Here is a 17,460-nt window from a genome sequence, read left to right as displayed (position 1 = left end):
TGCTGGTTGAGAGCCGGCTGAACATGAGCCGGCAGTGTGCCCAGGCGGCCAAGAAGGCCAATGGCATCCTGGCCTGTATCAGAAATAGTGTGGCCAGCAGGAGTAGGGAAGTGATTGTGCCCCTGTACTCGGCCGTGAGGCCGCACAGGCTCGAATCCTGTGTTCAGTTTTGGGCCCCTCACTACAAGAAGGACGTTGAGGTGCTGGAGCATGTGCAGAGAAGGGCAACGAGGCTGGTGCATGGTCTCGAGCACAAGTCTGATGAGGAGCGGCTGAGGGAACTGGGGTTGTTTAGCCTGGAGAAGAGGAGGCTGAGGGGAGACCTCATCGCTCTCTACAACTACCTGAAAGGAGGTTGTAGTGAGGTGGGTGTCGGTCTCTTCTCCCAAGTAACTAGTGATAGGACGAGGGGAAATGGCCTCAAGTTGCGCCAGGGGAGGTTTAGATTGGATGTGAGGAAAAATTTCTTTACTGAAAGAGTGGTTAAACATTGGAACAGGCTGCCCAGGGAAGTGGTTGAGTCCCCATCCCTGGAGGTATTTAAAAGACGAGTAGATGAGGCACTTAGGGACATGGTTTAGTGGGCATGGTGGTGTTGGGTCAACGGTTGGACTCGATGATCTTAGAGGTCTTTTCCAACCTTAATGATTCTATGCTTCTAAACTGAGAAGAGGAAATGTATTTCAAAAATGCCATATCTTTTCATACAATAATGAATTCCTACTGCATGTATGCTGAGGGTGGTGAAACACTGGAACAGGTTGCCCAGAGAGGTGGTGGATGCCTCATTCCTGGAAACATTCAAGGTCAGGTTGGACGGGGCTCTGGGCAACCTAATCTAGTGGAAGGTGTCCCTGCCCACGGGAGGAGGGTTGGACTAGATGACTTTGAAAGGTCCCTTCCAACCCAAGCTATTCTATGATTCTATGACATTTTCAGATGTATTCTTCTACGGAAATCCATCAAGGTCAATACTAGTTTATTGTAGAACTGTGTTGGTATACAGGAAATTTTTCTATGTTGTAAGTCTCAGGGCAAATTAGATCAGAATAAGAGTAAAAAATATTTTTTCCTCTTTATTTCAACCCTGTAAAACCAACATGGATTCTGAAAACAAAACTGAATTCTTTCTCAGATTTACACCACTGCCAGTAACAAAGGTTCTTCAGACTGATTACTACCTTCATTTACATCTATGCAAGCCCATGGTCATCAAATTACATTTTTAGTTATACAATGGAAATGCTTGTCCTTCCTGTGGGCTGCCATGAATGCATATCAAAAAAAATTATATGCCCTGAAATACTAAGTAGAATATAAACAACTCTGCCAGCAGTGTGTGAACACCAGTGAGGAAAAAAACAGTTAATTCTGATAGAGTTCTGTTAGTTCTAGAGCCCTGGTAGTAGTAAGTATTAATTTTGGAATATATACTCCAAGTATGCAAGATATACTCCAAGAAAATAAAGATATGGAGTAAGAAGGAGCATATTCACATGGTTGTTTTTCAGAGCAATGCCTACATCTTATGAAATTCACTTTTTCCTATTTCATGCATGTTAAATAAGTCACCTAGATAATGGATCCAAATAATCCAAATTTTAGAAATACCTCTAGTCATTTTGTGTTTACAATTGCATTTCAAAATTATTGCATTTTAATTTTTTGAAAGTTTGTTTAGGACAGATTGAAACTACACTTCTACAAATCAGGTAAAGTAGTGAAAGACCAGGGACAGTTTTATTTATTTTTTTCAACTATATTTTATATACAGTTGTGGTTAAAGAGCTTTTAGCATGAACCTCTATCCATTTATATATCATTAATATTATTACAACATAACTCCAATACCAGAAGATGTATTTCTTATGTTTTAAACTTAACAGTAAAATATTAAATATTTACAGATTGACACAGTCTTGTTTAACATCTTCATTAATGATCTGGATGACAGGAGAGAGTACACCCTCATCAAGTGTGCAGACACCACTATAGTGGGAGGAGTGGCTGATACACCAGAGGGTCATGTTACCATCCAGAGGGATCCTGACAGGCTGCAGAAATGGGCCAACAGGAACTTTATGCAGCTCAACAAGGGGAAGTGCAAAGTCCTGCACCTGGGGAAGAACAACCCCATGCACCAGTACATGCTGGGGGCCACCCAACTGGAAAGCAGCTTAGCAGAAACAGACCTGGAGGTCCTGGTGGACACAAAGTTGAACATGAGTCAGCAACGTGCCTTTGCTGCAAAGAAGGTAAACACAGTCCCAGGCAACTGTCTCTAGGTGGCCCTGCTTGAGAAGGAGCTTGGACAAGATGATCCCCAGAGGTCCCTGCCAAGCTCAACCATTCTGTGATTCTGTGACTGCGCAAAACTGTCTTCCCTTATAACTGACATGACATCTCCTCTCTCTCACCGTGCCTTTTTACTGCAGTTAATTGCCCAGAGCGTATTTTAAAGTAGCAGCATGCAAATTAGGACTACAAAGAAAGTCAGGAACTCACCTTTTGGCCCTGTGGGCCCAGTGACTGTAAGTACGTTTGGAAGTGACTATCTGCCCACAGATGACTGTCATTCAGATCATGTTTTTAGCACAAGTTTTTATGCATACATTAAAAGTTATTAGCAAGTTATTTGATTGTAAAATGAGTAATAGGCAGAGTAGTATCCTCCTACTGTACAATCCAAGCAGTGGGCAAGGACTATGTGACCTAACCAGTTTACCAACGGAATATAAAATTTTTAGGAGTTAAAGTTGTCTGGTGTCTTCCTTTTACTCTTCAGACATTTTCAAAGTGCTTACTCAAAGTTAGCATAAAGACAAGTAAGGAAGTTAAGGAAAATATGAAGACATTTGTCAAAGGAGGGGTATTAATGTTCAAATCTGCCTACTAACATCTCCAGTAAAGAGGTTGTAAGGCTATTTGCTCCGCTAAATAATTCCCAGTAATAAGCATTCTCTTTACATTTCTTCCTCCCATCTCCACCTCCCAAATGCCAAGGACATTGAGATTTGCAGTTTTTATAAATGCTTAATAGTCATAAGTTTTTAGAAGTGTCACGCTTTCTCATGTCTGACTCAAGACTTTTCATAATTTGGGATTAGCAGAACTAGAGATACATTGGTGCATTAAGCTGCAGGAGGAGTGAATGCTCTCAGCCTTATCTTGTCTCGGTTTGTAGGAGATAAATATTCCCCATCTCCATACAAATAGAGATAGATCTTCACTCAGAATCTAGACTTAACACCATTTGTCAGGAAGAGACTTCCAGATTTCTCTGTATCCAGACAATATCCCTTCATGGAAATGTAGCTTAAGACAGGGACATTTGCACTCAGCACTTTACTCAGGCTGAGTGAAAACCAGACCGACCTATTTATAGTGAACCAAAAAAGGAAATATTTTTCCACTAGTCTGGAAAATAAATCTGCAATATAGTCAAGAATCCAAGAATGTTATTCAACTGAAGACTAAGAAAAGAATGTGAAGTGAAGCTGAGCCTGGGAAAACCATAAAGCCTGTAGACAATCATAAAGTCAGGCAAACCAATCAGCAATTACAAAAAGGATTAAAGAAAAGAGATGCAGAGATCAGGATTGAAGAGCAAGAGCCTAGAATTCATCTGTAAGTAAGAAGCATATCATACGGAAATCACTGTGGATTTTCTATACTAAGTGGCTGAAGCAAAGCATCCCACAGGCCAGTCCTTCATTTCTTTGCAGATTAATTACAGCCAGCTGTAGCTTGATTACCCAGGTGGAACTGACCCAGACACACAGAGGTTGGACTTCCAATTTCTTTTTGGAACAGAGGTTTCACAGAATGTTTAACCTAGTGCTTCTTTATCTCTGATTTTTTTTTTCCCCTCAGAAACTTCCAGAGGAAAAAAAAAATCCGAGGTGGTTTGAAGGATAGCCCCTCTCTTTTTGTTGCCACTCAGAATTAGCAGATGGAAACAGCAGGCTTCAGGAACTGAGCTCTCAGTTGGTGTCTGAGCAATGTTCATGCCAAGAGAATCGAGAAGGCCACAGAGGAACCAGCTCCCAGCCAGCATTTGGACAAGAGCCATGCCAAGATGGTTAAGCAGCCTGCAGGGAAATCTGGCTTCTGCCAGTGTGTAGATGAAGTGCAAGGCACAGTGAAATGTGGCTCCCAGCTGGCACAAAGGCAAAAATCCATGCCAGGATAGTTGATCCAGTCATAGAAAGACTGCCTTCACTGGTACCAGGCCAGATATCAATAGTACTGAGTTGGGGACAGTTTTCAAAGCTCTCTTGTCTCTTACTTCAAATACGAGTCCCTCAGAGCAAGCAGAAAGCATTCATTATCATTTCCTGAATCTCAGGAGAAAGCAGAGTTCCAACATTGTTCTTATAGCAACTAGGAGGAAGACATTTCTATTCCCAGACAGAACATATGTAAGGCCAGTGATGACATGCATAGCAAGAGGAGAAAAGTTCATTCTGTAGGCTGTTTACATGCATGTCCTTAGCTTCCTTGAAACATTCTTAGATCTTTCTGACACCAATTAGTCGTTTGCATCCAATGGATGTAATTCAGTTGTCATTCTGTGAGGTTATTTCTACTTCATCACAGATTTAAACAGAATGAGGTGGTGTTTTGTGTCTCCTATATGTGGTGACAGACCTGCTTCCTTTCCTTATTGTGCCAGAGGAAATTACAGAATGGCTATTGTTTTCCTTAAAATATACTCACACATGTCCAGAAACTGCTTGAAAATTGAATTTTCTTTCAGACAATAACTAACTTTTCCTTTCTTAACCTCTTTTGATGTCAGACTTTCTATCCTTCCTTTTTTTAAGATTGCAAGTTTATTTCTAGATAATTGTTATTAAGCTATTTGAATGGGAGAGGGATATTTCTCTAAGCAACTCTAGATTCATGTCAAGACTCCATGCTTGAGAAAAAAATTATTTGCTAGTATTTTCAATGTTAGTTCTGAGCAGTTTGACATGAAGGGTGGTCATAAAACAAATTCAGAGCACAGATCTGTCCTACCTGTAGTCACCAAGGAGATGGGAAATACATGCTGTAAAAAATGGCTGATCTTTCTAGGAAAGTCTAAAAATAATAGCTCGTAGATTAAAGGAAATATTTTCTTATTTAATATTCCCTAGTATGGACTTTACCAGGATGGATTTATCTCACTTTGCTAGTCACATTGTCTATATTATATTTGTCATAGTATCTAAGCACCTTATACTCTTTCAAGAATAGAGGATTTAAGTGCTAGGAGAGTAGATAGCACATGGCCTAAGGCTACTCAAGAAGGGTACAGGGTCCAGAACCAGAAGCAGGACAGAGACTGCTCTAGTCTGGTTTTCTTCAGTGCTAGGACCCCACCTTTGTAATGAGATGTGCTGCTGCTTTTGTTTCTTTACTGGATGTCTGTGGCAAGGTTTTGGCAGTGGGGAGGCTACAGAGGTGGCCTCTGTGAGAAGAGGCCAGGGCCTGCCCCCATGTTGGACACAGCTGGTTTCAATCAGCTCCAACAGATGCACTGCAGGACACAGCTGAGCCCATCAGCAATGCTGGTGGTGCCTCTGTGAAAAGGTATTTAAGAAAGGATAAAATGCTACATGTCAGTGAGGTGTGAGGAGAAAAAAAGTGTAAAAAACAGCCCTGCAAATACCAAGGATCAAGAAGGAGATGAAGGGGGAGGACGTGCTCATTCATCAGAGCAGATATTCCCCTGCAGCCTGTGAAAAAGACCGTGATGGAGCAGGTATTCCCTGCAGCCTGTGGAGAGGACCACACAGAAGCAGATGTTTATGCCCTGAAGGAAGCTGCAGCCTGTGAAGAACCTATGCTGGAGCAGGTTTTCCTGACTGGAACTGTGGCCTGGGGAGGACACACAATGGAGCAGGTTATCCTGAAGGACTGCAGCCTGTGGAAAGAACCCATGCTGGAGCACATGAAAAGTGTGAGGAGGGAGAAGCAGAAAGAAACTGTTATGGATTGACCACAACCCCCCATTTGCTATCCACCATGTGCTGCGCAATGGGGGAAGGTGGAGGTAGAGGAGTTGGGAATGAAGGAGTGAAGCTGAGCCTGGGAAAAAGGGTGGGGGGAAAGGTGTTTTAATTTATCTTTGTTTCTCACTATCCAAATGTATTTTAATTGTCAATAAAATAAATTAATTTTACCCAAGTCAGGTCTATGATGACAATTGATAAGTGATCTCCCTGTTTTTATCTTGACCCATGAGCTTTTCTATCTTATTTTCTCCCCCATCCTGACTGAGAAGGGGAAGTGAGAGAGAAGTGGGTTTCTGGCAGCTGACCAAGGTCAACCCACCACAATTTACTTTTCTTTTTATCCTGATTTTCCAAAGGAAAGGCAGTTGAGCCAGGGCATACTCAGGCAGATCTGAGGACGTGATTTCTTACATTAATATTCTCACTTGTAGGAATTTTCATCAAGAAACAAAATTTCTTTTTGCTTTGTCAGTTAGTCTTAATTATTAAATGTATTGTTAGGCAAACAAACATATCACTTTGATGTACCAATGTGGAGTAATGTTTATGACTAATAATTTTGGGGTTATGAATTGAGATGCATAAGCAATTGTTTTATATTTGTAGAATTACTGCAATGAATCCTTTGTAAACCCTTTAGTCAGAAAACCACTTCAAATCTTGTGATTATTAACATTTCAATACAATTTAAAGTGTCAAGAAAAGATAGTTTGACTGAAGTTACTGGTTTTCAGACTAATTAATGTTTCTTACAGCTGATATTCTAACAGTAGATTCATAAATATTGCCTTCTAAAATTGTTATTTTCACCCATTCATACTTTTCTGAAATGTTTGCCTTGAAGATTAAAATTTCCCAAGCCTAGTCTAAACCTGCAATTTGTTTATTTTTCTGCAGTGTTTGGATTAATACTGTTCGGTGTTCAGGAATATAAGAAGACTAAAATTGACTTCTTCTGTTATGAACTGCCTTATGACTACTTGCTGAAGAACTGTACTGATGAATCAGCTGAACCTAGAAAATTAGAAATTGGCAGATACTTATTCCTTATTGAGAAGTAGTGCATTCAAGTGTTCCAGGGAAAATTGGGTTTGATTTGGCTGAGCTGTGAAGGTTTGAAAATAGCACCTCTAAAAAATGTCTTGTGCTTGGAAACTGATTTCTTTCAGTGTGTCTCACTAGTGTTCTTAGTAAATCAGGTTGCACTGACACCCAGCAGACTGCCCAGAGTGCAAGAGAAGCTCAGAGCACTTCTGAAAGACAAGAGGGTTCCAAAGATCCTTCCTTATTCGATCTGTATTGGCACACATGCTGACAACTATATGCACCGTGTGCTCAAAGGCTTCCCGGATACTAATTGCATCCTGCTTTGTTTCATGGCTGATAACCAGCAAAGGAAAGTATCTTCTATTTTTTTGTGATGGTGCCAGGTGGCATCTGCTTTATTGTGCATTTGGAGTTACGTTTATGTTCCCTTAATAAAGCAGCTGGGTACAAAGAATCTGCTGGAAGGAGAAGGGAGACTTTTCCTTCCTGAAGGGAGTTACTGAGCATACTCAAGGCAGAGGATCTCGGAGACAGTGGGGTATGGCTGAGACAGTCAGTTACAGTCACAAGTAAGAGCTTGAAACTCATTAAAGGACACTATACAACTACAGTGGAGAGCAGGTAGCAAAAAGACTTCAGAAGGCATCTTTCCTGAAAGATGCCTAGGGTCTAGAAGGGTCTGAGATTGATGTTACTCAGAATGTGATTGAGTAGGGAAAAGCAAGGACAATGGACAAAGGATGTCTACAAGCAAATTTTCCTTGCTTGAGTCTTCTCTACTTGAATAACTAAATTTTTGCTTTTTATTTAAAGAAAATGTGTCCTTTGAGGGTTTTAAAATATTTAGATCTTACAGAGGAATCACTAGATATAGAAGGCACAGGCATGACCACCTTGAAACTTTGGCTTTGATGACACCAGATCCCATCACAGTTAGAGCAGAACAAAAATTACTGGTATTTTCTGGAAACAGAAACACGTTAGGATTTCATTCGCAGAATAGAAAGGAATATTCTGAATAGTGTGGCCAAAACTCTCTGTTTGAACAAAGGTAGCACTTACATTTATCAGTGTTGTAAGTGTAGGAAGAGCCAACACTTCCTTAAATGGGGGTTGTTATAAAACAGCAGAAAAATGTTCATAAAACTATCTTTCATCAGTGCTACAGGATCACAATGAGGAAAAGCCCACCAGGTGTGACACAACTTGGATTGTTGTGACTGGTTTCACTCCAGCATGCATGGCCTTGGGGTAACTATTCACAGTAATATGAATTTCTGGAGGTTGTGCTGGAATTTTCAATCGCTATTCTTTTTAGATTGATGACTTCAAAAATACGTTTTAAATCCTTGAAGTGATATTAATAGAGTATATGATGTGTTTTAAATAAATGCACAATTCTTAAAGAGTTTAGGAAATAAAATGAAAAGTACTCAATGAAATATTGGCAAGGAAAGGGAAAAGTGCATTTTATTCTTTTCTTACAGTTTGTGAGTTACAAATGAAGTAGACATTTTTAGTAGATAATAAAGTTTATAAAGAGCTGATAAAAGGTTTAATATAGCAACTTGAATATAGCAGTTAAGCGGATGAGCCTACAAATGTACTTTCAGAACTATAGTTTCTGTGCTCATATAGTTCATTTTCCAGCATAAAGGCTTCTGCAAAGCCTAAGCATGACTTCAATCCCACATGAACCTTATTAAAACATCTTTAAAGGAATGTATTTTATTTATGGATCTTGGGAAAGTCCTTGAAATGAGGATAACATTTATTTGTGAACACACAGGGGTGCAGATTAAATCTCCTGACAGCCATACAGATATAAAATAAAAGAAAATAAATACCTTATTTTCAAATTTGTTCTTAATCACAAAGTCCAGGAAAAAAAGAGTAATATTTACTGTAGAGAACAATTCAAGGGAATTGATCTGGACTGAGTTTTCTATCTGCCTCTCACTTTACTCTATTTTAATGTTAGACAGGCTTGTTCTTAATCGTACAATCAATCAGCAATGAAAGCACCGAAGTTTAGTGTCTCAAGAGTTATAACAATTTTGCTGGGATGTGTATGTTTATTCCAAGGCCCATTTTGTCATCCTTGTGTTGATCTCACAAACAACTTGATCTCTTAATTTCTCAAATAACTTCTGACATTGTAACTACTAGATTTGAGTTGGAAAATCTCCTGAAAACATTAAGATTTTTCTTCTTTTTAGTCATAATAATTCATTATTGCCTAAAAAGTTTAACATTCTCAGGTCACTAAATTCTCTTCCATTTCCATTATCCCTAATAAATACCCTTTATGAGTTGATATCTGTAAGCTTTCCACTTGTACTGAGAATATGCTGAACCTACAGCATATTTTGATCATACTGCCTTTCTTCTAGTTTCTGATATACCACCTTTTTGAAAGCTTCATCAAATCTTTATGAAACATGTGTGTATATATCCTCTTGTGCTTGGAAATTTCCTGTAGTGCTGGCTAGATAATTTCTCTGAATGGTTCTTCAGAACAGGCACATCAGAAAAATGGAGACTAATGCATGCTGACCCACCATATGGGCAGGGTTTCACTGAAACCCTTCTTTTCTTCTTATGAGACATATATACAAATCCCAGAAGCTATGTACACAGTTTTGTGTTTAATAACATAGTGTAGCATACTGTTCATAAGAGTATGTAGGCACAGATGAATCATGAACATAAACAGAGGGAGACAGATTGTATACATAGAGTCTCTCTTACTGAGTTTAACTCTCACACTGAGCGCAGTGGATGCCAGTCCTTATGCCTGAGGCAGCAACTACCACAGAACCTCTCCCCTTGTCCTCAGAAGCATCTTATTAACCCCAAAAGAGCTGCCGATTCTGCACTACCTGCTGTAACTCTCTCCATTGTAGACACCTGCAGTCCTCCTGTCTGCTGGGCCGTCAGCATGGAAATGATCTTCACAGTAATCCTGAGAAGCTTTATTAGGTTCCCTTGAGCTATGCACACAGGCTCTCCTCCTCACCTTTTCACTCACAGCAGAATGAAGGTATCAAAGCTGGTAAATTTTGTTGTGGAATCAGCTGCTGTGCTTCAGACGGGCACAACAAAATCTCTGCTGAAGAAGTTTGAAGAAGGGTGAAAAAACCCACAATTAGAAAAAGAAGACAAGAAAGAAGACAGGTTTTAAAAGATGGGGAGAGTGGAAAGGACAGTACAGACACAAAAGAGGAGGAATGTGCAAAAAAAGAATAGCCAGAAGACACCAAAGACAGAAGTCATCTCTAGACTGTAAAAGGATGAGACAAGAAGGGTTTGCGGGGGATTTATTTTTTAGAAAGAGCAAACAAACAAAATCCCAAAGAACTGGAGCGCAGCCCTCCACCCTGTTTACTGCGGAAAAAACAGAGCAACATTCTCTCCTTCTGCTAACATCTGGCCACAAAACAAAGCCAAGAACCAGTCAAAGAATACCAGTTCACTCTGGCAAACACATGTCAGTATTCTTGCAATTACTATTATGCTCACAGCTTTGGCCTGTGTCTCAGGCACAGAGATTTAATGACTATGCGACTTGAAGGAAATAAATGTACATGAGAGTGCTCATTTTGCCCCCAAAATTATGACACTTGAGGTGAAAAAAGAATTTCAACCCAGGAAGAAGAAAAAGAGTCAATGCTGTGTAGTCAAATTCAAGATGTTCCTCAACACAGGGCCTTTGACTGAAGTCTCCAAGAAGAGCTGAAGATCCCAGCATGCCGTGCAGTAATTACCTCACCTCGATGCACACATGGCACATTTCAAATATCCAGCCACAAGATGTCACCACACTCAACAGGAATTCTTACAAAAAGAAAAATCTGTATGAATGGGCTCTTTCTATGTCACACATCTCTTTTCCCTGCTAGTAATGGAAAAATAGATGTTTCTGAGGATTTACATGAAATTTAGCATTCAGGCTGTGCCTTTTAAGTGGAAATAGGTGGTCTATCATGGTCTGATCATAGTATCTTAATGAGACTAAAATGCTGGGACAGAATGGAGAACATGGTTTTCTCTTCCTGCTCTGAAACCAAAGGATGTTGGAGAAGGATCTAAAATAGCTCATAAGCATTTAACATGGTTTTCAACAACAGAGTGAAAGCTCTGGCTTAGATGTTTAAGACTGCACACACTCAGCCTTGAAATCCTGCTCCAGTACCTCTCCAGAGATTATTTCATCTTAGTAAAGTGTCCAGATACCTATTTCATGGCCTTCATAATCACAGTATCTATAAACCTTTAACTACAAATCTTATAGGTGTTCTCTGGCTTGTGTATTATGTACCGTAAGTGGAGAGCATATGGGATGTGGGCGTAGCACAAAATAAAGTAATCATGGTCACTTTCTTTCAAAAACAGTTCAGAATCAAGATGTCATGATATGAATAATCTTTTGCAATTTACATATTGATCAAAATATTCAGTGAGTTATTCCTATTACTACATTTCTATCTATAAATATTTAAATTTCACCTTGGGCAGGAAAATGCCTGGAGTCTTTCTTTTAAAACATAGTCAGAATTTCCTCCATGTTCTTTGAAATCTTTCAGCACGTCACCATAGCCACAGCAGATGGTATATCAGAGGTTTTCTGGGGAGATTGGGGTAGCTAGATTCTCTAAGTCTGACTTCCATATTAGGTAAATTAGTAGTCAAAATGTATAGCAGGATTAATGGACACCTGGATACATACAAGTTACTTGGAAAGATCAGCATGACTTCTGTGAAGGGAAGTTCTGGGATGTAGATGTTTTGGTATTTTTTTGACAAAGCCATCAAACACGAAAATAAGGATGATTTAGTTGATAATTATGTCAACTATATGTCTATCTGTATTTCCAAAAGACTTTTGACAATGGCCATCTCTCAAGCCTTTTAAAGAAAATGAGCAGTCACAGCTCATTTCAGAGCTGGGGAATGTTCCATGGATAAAAGTATCTGATTAAGAGATAGGAAGAAGAGAAAAGGAGTAAAACACTAATTCTTGTCAAGCAGAGAGGTCACTATGGAATTTTACAGGGGGCTGAGGTGGGACTTGTGCTTTTCAATGTCTTCATGAGACTCCTGGAAAAGGCTTTTTGTAGGGAGCTGGGACAGTTTGCTGTTAATACTAAATTATTCAGAATAGGAAAAATGCAGACTAACTGTGAAGAATTGCTGCAGAAACTCATGAGGCTGATTGGGCAATAAAAAGGCAGATGAAATGCAGTGCAGAAAAATGTAAAATGATGCACAAGGAAAAAAAACACAAATTCACTTATAAAATGATAGGCTCCAAGCTAAGTATTATCACTCAGAAGAAAGATCTTGCGATAATGAGAGTTAGTTCCACGAAAATGTCAGTCCTATGCTCAAAGCAGACAAAAAAAGCAAATAAAATGTTAGTAATCGTTAGGAAAAAAATATAACAAAACAGAGAGCAAGATAATGCTCAGCTGAATAAATCATGAATCACCTTTAAAACTGTGCAATTCTGGCCCCTGTCCCATTGTTCTCCCACGTCCAAAAGGTTATAGTAGAATTGGTAATTATTAGCAAAATTATTAAAACAACAAAAATTGTTAAAGATGTGGATTTATTTCCAAATGGGACAAAACTGAGGCATAAAGGGTGAGCTAAGACTCTTCTGTCTAGCGAAGAGACAAGTTAAGAGGAAGGAAGAAAAAACAGGTCCATAAACTCAGGAGTGGAGGGACAACAGAAATTTTTTTGCTCACCATATCTTCCACTGTATCTCCAGACTGAGCAGAGAGAGCGATCCTCAGCTGGATGGCCCTTTGGGTCTGACCTTGAACAGCGATTCCACTGTGCTGACCACATTCTGGCCAACAGGTAGTATGAATTGATAATAAAAATTTTGTCTATTAATTTAGCTGTTGGCTAGTATCACTTCCAGGATTTTTATTACCTGTGATGCTGCTATTTTTCCTGTACATTTTGCTTAATAAATTCACTTTTTTTAAAGAAAATAAATAGAAAGCTTTTGGGAGCAAAAAATAGGAATAATATAGGAATAATAGGAATATGTTTAGGAATAACATAATGATGGTATTATGCTTATTTAAAAATAGACTAAAAATATCTATAATCTGGAAATCAGCCCATATTAATAATTACCCAGGTAAAAGTCTAATTGAAATTAATGAACATTTTCTCAGAGGAAAGGTTTCAGGATTCTCTTCTATATAGATTATTTATATCATGTTCATCACCATAGTTTCTGAATGTGTTCCAGTAGTACATTAAGCAATGTGACTAACATCTGTCACATGTTTTTTTCTTCAGTCTCTCTCCAGGGAGATAAATATATGCAGTAGAGTATCTTGCATCCTAAAGGAATTTTGCCAGGTGAAGAGGGGAAGAGAAGATAAAAGAATCAGGGTGGGAAAAATAAGGGGTTTGTTTGTTTGTTTCTATAAATATACAATTTGCTTCATTTTTAGATCAGTGAAAATGGACAAAAATATGTACTACATTTTGACCTTGCTATTTCAATTTACAGCGTTGCTTTTGAGTATGAGCTTGATGTTGAATTAAGCTGCATGTACAAAAAGTTATATCCATTAATTTGACCCTCTTTCTTTCCTGAACTAGTAGTGGTAATCAGAAGACAAAAGAAAAATATGAATCATATTTTGTTAATGAAGAAAAAAAGACAATACGGCACTGATCATGAAGTATTAAAGATTTTTCAAGGATGATAAATGAATGGTATCTATTTACTAAGAAACTATGTTAACATTTTAAAATATTTAATTTCTTTACATTGTAATTAATTTGCAAAATAAAATATTTCATATACATGGATTAAGAAAAAAAAACCCTAACATTTTAAAATAGCCATGAAGTTTAGCAAAAACAGTACCACTCAGTGTTTGACTTGGAATGTATCTGCAAAATTTTTGTGCTGTACAAATTTATAACATAGAATGATATGTAATTGTCTTTGCAAACTGCTTTATGATTTTTTTTCAAGGACCAGTTATTATGACCAAAATCTGCATTTTACAGATGGGGCTAGTGACAGAGAAAATGACTCATCTAGTGAACCAGCAAACTAATGCTAGGTTCTGGGATGCCTGTTTACCTCCCCAAACAAAGGAACAAAACTAAAGCAAGTAATAATAGGTCATCATGGTTTGAAATCCCTCCAGTATTTTTTCTGACCTCACTGCAAGACTGGTTTCTCCTTCTTTATTTAAAGAAGAAGGGGGATTGTAATCTTACCAGCAGATGAGAAGTGTAGTAGAGTGCGAATAAGAATCCCACCTTGGACGTGACCTTGGCTGCCCCCACCCATTTTAGATATCAAAAATTTCCAGGAGGTGTATATGGCCTTTTAACAGGTAAGATTCTACAACCCATGAAAGGATGAATGTCATGTGCATATTGTGCTCAAGAGTTCTGGGAAGGATCCTAAGGAAGGACCCCAGTAGCACACACACGAAAAAACATCCCTACCCCAGGTTGTCAGGCTTTTGTTAAAGACCTTGATGAAATATCAGGTTGCTTAGCTCCGTAATATTAAAGGAAGCTTGGCCCTGCTGTTATTAAATAGGTCTTCCTTTTCTCAGTGACAGCCTTCCCATTCTAGCTAATGACAGCAAACACATCTGAATATTTATTATGTGTTGAAAGCACAAATGTTAGAGAGAGACAGAATATAATAATGCCTTTTATTTTTCTTGAGGCGATCTGTCTTGGCATTCTAAGTGCCACAGATAAAAGCAGCAATAAAGAAAAAAAAAAAAAGGAAAAGAAATGAATATCTCAATTAAAATAACAAAGCATTACTGAATAAAATGCTAAAATCATCTTAATGTACCAGTCTGAAAGCCATCCAAAAGCGACCTATGAGTGCATCCTGTAAAATTACAAACCTATGCCTTTGCCAGAAAAGAAAGCCTTCCTTAAGCCCCAGGCTGCAAACGTGAATTTTTTCGGAGCTTGGTTCTAGAAATAGTTCATATCTCCTAAGAGGGTTAAAAGGTATAGAGAGTGACAGAATTTCTGTAAGAAGTGGAAGTTGTGTAATAAAACTACTGACTATGGATCTGAGACCATACCTCATTTTCTTTATGTAATTTAGTATGGCTATGTGCTAAACGAGACCAGAATTATTCATGCCAATGAATACCCAAGTAATTGCCCTATGGCAGTTCTGCATATTGTGTGTGCCAGATACACAAGAGTTAGACATGCAGTTTAACTGGGTCTAGTGACCTTTAAAATCATGCCTGTTTTTTATTCATGAATCATCACTTTGTTTAGCAGGCAGTTAATGTTCATTCACATTTCTTGCCTTTGCTGACCTCCGTCCAGCCTAAGTCACTTATTGCAGCAGATGAATGTTCTGAGGTAAGCGTAAGGCAGGGTAGAAAGCAGCAAGTTGTAGCTATTCAATGACTCTTTCATTTAAATATTCACAATGAGCTTAACCCCCCCCTGGAATTGTAATCACAGAGCTGTCTGTAGGAAGAACAGTGAAAATCTTTTCCTGCAAGCTTTGGTAGTGCCTCCAAAATGTAATTGATTTATTTTAGATAAAGATGGACTGGAGAATACTGAATGTCTCCACAGTCTGTTCACCTGATGAAGAGAGGGCTCTGGTCAAGGTCTAATTGGCAGGATTTGATATTCCAACCAAAGGACAATTCTTGCTAGACAACTTGTCTGATGATTTTGGCCTTCTGGCGTTATTTTTTTCTAAACCAGAGAAAAATGATTTTGAGGAAAAAGAAGCACCAAGTACAAACATCTTTGCCATTCCTTTATTTATTTCCCCTTCAGCTTTAAATCTTCCCTCCCTTTCCATTCTGTGTATGCCCATATCATCTCTTCCCACTCTCTTTTCCCTTTTTTTCTGTCGTCTTTCTTTTACTTTGCTTGTACAAACAGCATTTATTTTGTTTTAATTTTGCACTTATCTTCTTGTTTGTGTTCACTGCAGTTCCTTTGGCAGGAGGCATCCTGCTCTCTGTCTTGCTTCCCACCCACCTTCCTCCCTCTTTTTAGTTTCTCATCCCTTTACTTCCAATGTGACTATCTCTTTTTATACTCCCCAGTATATCCTTTGAGTGTATGTATGTACGTAGACCAGATGATCCCATCTTTTATCATACTCTTTAATCTGCACAGAGCTTCCAGCCCTTGATCTCCTTATTTCACACATTCTGTGCCATGTTCTTATGTTGTGATTAATAAAAAGTCTGTGCTGGAAGCTTTTAGAGATATAATAGCAGGTAAACTGACTTTTTTTTTTTATGAGACCATTAAAAACTTAGCGAACTATCAACTCCCATATGGCTGCTATCAGATAACTGACTGAAAAGCTAAACTTCTGGGGGTGTCTTGGCCCTTTGAGTAGCAACCACCCTTGTGGCAATCCATCCAGTCCTCTTCCCTACCACATGTTCTTGCTGAATTACGGACTCCTTTCCACCTTCCTCCAAGGGCACTTGCTCTTGGTATGAGTGACACGGTATGATGAGGTCAGAGTCAGTCAGGGGTCTGGGCTAAGCTGCCATATCACTGTGCTTCAGGGATGAGTTCAGCCCTGGAGCAGCTTACCTTCAAGCAGTCAATGTGTAGTGGAGGGGAACTTATAACACCTGTACTGGTGTTAGGCCAAAACATTATATGTTTATGGCATTATTTTAGCTGAGTTCTTCCCCAAAATACCTAGATCTGGGGAAGATGGTAAACTATTACACTTACCAGTGACTTTCACCTCTAGTAATTAGTTTACTGTCTTAGCAATAGGTCATCAGAATTTATTTTTGAAAGCTGAGGTAAACACTGGCATTAATAGGTCACCAGTTTTTAGAGCTATTTTCAAAAAAATCCATCATATCTGTCTTTGCTTATAACCCAGCAAGACCTTTATATGCATTTTTATTGATGACATATCATTACCTATATGCAATAATAGCATTAAGAGGATAAACATAACTCTCAGTGCTCAACTGGTAAAAAAAGTAAAATGCTTTCAACCAAACCTCAAATACATAATTTTGATAAATCCACGAGGGTAATGTTCACTCTCTGCAATAGACCATCTGGCACAGAAGAGGCTGTGCCAATTAATATAGATGGAATGACTGTTAGCAACACAGGTAGTAAATATTTCAGACTAATCTTTTTTGTCATTTATCAGCTAATTTCATCCTTCAAAATTTGTGGTCAGAGTCTCCAGCATGTTAAAACAGATTGATCATATTCAGACTTTTACTAGCCTGCAAACCCTTTGCTTTGTTTTTAACTCTTATACAGTCCTGGTTTCCACTTATTTGTGTAAGGGTGAGGGATTATTATGAAGCGGCAGCACAGTTAGCACCATTACTTGGCTGAGTTGCCTGCCTCTCTGTTGTGGGTT

This window comes from Aptenodytes forsteri, unplaced genomic scaffold, assembly GCF_000699145.1.
Source record: "Aptenodytes forsteri isolate BGI_AS27 unplaced genomic scaffold, ASM69914v1 Scaffold137, whole genome shotgun sequence".
Lineage (NCBI taxonomy): Eukaryota > Metazoa > Chordata > Aves > Sphenisciformes > Spheniscidae > Aptenodytes > Aptenodytes forsteri.
The sequence above is the reverse complement of the archived record's forward strand: the minus strand, read 5'-3'. Positions refer to the sequence as shown.